At 37.1% G+C, this 1,786-nt stretch overlaps 1 long non-coding RNA gene across 1 annotated transcript in view; it reads right to left on the bottom strand.

The window, feature by feature from the left end:
* Positions 1 to 516: 516 nt before the first annotated feature.
* The window catches only part of LOC106884347 (uncharacterized), a 22,570-nt gene continuing 21,300 nt past the window's right edge, over positions 517 to 1,786 (bottom strand). The window contains exon 3 of the long non-coding RNA XR_001411235.2: positions 517 to 621. This is a non-coding gene — a long non-coding RNA (uncharacterized LOC106884347). The remainder of the gene's footprint in view (positions 622 to 1,786) is intronic.

Genomic DNA, 1,786 nt, shown 5'->3' with positions numbered 1-1,786 from the left:
ACACATTGACGGAAGACACGTTATTGGTAGAAATTTGGCTATAATGTTACTCTTTTCAAGTTTCTTGACGCATAAAAATGTCTTCCAGTTATCAACCAGCTAGGTACTGAGCCTTCTTCTAAGCACATATCCGGCTGTCCTGGTATCCATGGAGCTTTCTCAGCTTCTTCATCTCATATCCTTGGACACCATTCGGCTCTAGGCGCTTCCAATTTGATATTTAAAAATTCTTGTCTTTTCATCTTTTATGTATTTATTCATATGCTATCTTGCTTGTATTTTTCTTAAACTATACTGGAATTCATGTAGTCACTCTGCTCAGTTTTCGACTCGGGACATAGATACATGTACTATGATTAATGGTTAAATCATGTGATCTTCCACGTCTGGAGATGTAGCTGTGTGTATCATGAGTAATGGTTAAACATGCGACCTTCGATGAAGGAATTTATTGATGGAATTGTTTAAAAAACTAATAAAGAATACGGATAAAAGTAGAAAACGAAGGTTACTTACTCTTTATATTCACAGATTTTATAATGTATGACTCTTTCTTTATATTACTGAAAAACTGGGCGCTGTCGACAGTAGGATAATCGCTAATATAATTTGGAATATATCCTGCAGACAAAAATATAAATTCATAGGTATGGTATGAATAACACGTATGTATTTTGTGTGTGTGAGAGAGAGAGAGAGAGAGAGAGAGAGAGAGAGAGAGAGAGAGATGGGGGGGAGAGAGAGAGAGGAAGAGAGAGAGAGAGGAGGAGAGAGAGAAAGAGTGTGGGAGAGAAAGAGAGAGAGAGAGAGGGGAGAGAGAGTTTGTATAAACATTTCAAATGGAAAGAAAATCAAGTAATATTGAATTCCACATAATTAATTCTTCCTGTGAGCCATTCATTCTGCTAATTACGCCAGAAATATGTTTCAGGGGGATCATCTTTAAGTTGTCAAACATCTGAGATTAGATTAACATTTTGTATGTGTGTGTGTGTGTGTGTGTGTGTGTGTGTGTGTGTGTGTGTGTGTGTGTGTGTGTGTGTGTGTGTGTGCTTGTATACACACACAAACACAAAGGCTGGCTGAAAGTGAAGAAGCTGACTATGAAGGATTAATCTTAAAGGCATGAGATCTTGCATGCATTAATTTCAAATCTCATTATAACTACATTGTTTCTTCCCAGGTAAACTGACATCAGACTCTTCAAAGAAGACTTCAACTGTAACTAGTAGCAACTTCTCTTGAAAATGGACAAAATTTGGCATCATCCTGTTATCAAATACCTGCAAAAATAAAACGGTTTATCCGCCAAGGAATTTCATGCTGACATGGTTGCTACGTTGTGTGATGATACTCCAGCTTTATATACATATATACATACATAATATACACATGTATATGCATACAAGCATGAGAACTCAGTCATGGCTGTCAGGAAATTTCTGCGACCACATCACCCCTACATCTGGCCACATAACTCCTCGAACTGCAACCCCCTTGATTATTGTGTGTGACCACTGATCCTATCCATTCTTGTAACACCAAAGATGAGCTGAAGGCAAGGATTATGGCAGCATTCGCCAACTTAAACATGGAGACTGTCCAGAAGAGTTGCAGGAGATTCCAAAGTCATCTGGAGGCTGTGGTTGAAGCCAATGGCGATTTTATTGAATAAATTTACTCTTTAGTATTTCAAGATACTTTAATGTAATTTTGGTAAATATATCTGTTAAAATGAGATGTCAGTGTTATTTCCAATTTTGCGTAATTTAAATGACAATATATT

The sequence above is a fragment of the Octopus bimaculoides genome, chromosome 14 (genome assembly GCF_001194135.2).
Source record: "Octopus bimaculoides isolate UCB-OBI-ISO-001 chromosome 14, ASM119413v2, whole genome shotgun sequence".
In the NCBI taxonomy this organism is placed as follows: Eukaryota; Metazoa; Mollusca; class Cephalopoda; order Octopoda; family Octopodidae; genus Octopus; species Octopus bimaculoides.
The sequence above is the reverse complement of the archived record's forward strand: the minus strand, read 5'-3'. Positions and strand labels throughout refer to the sequence as shown.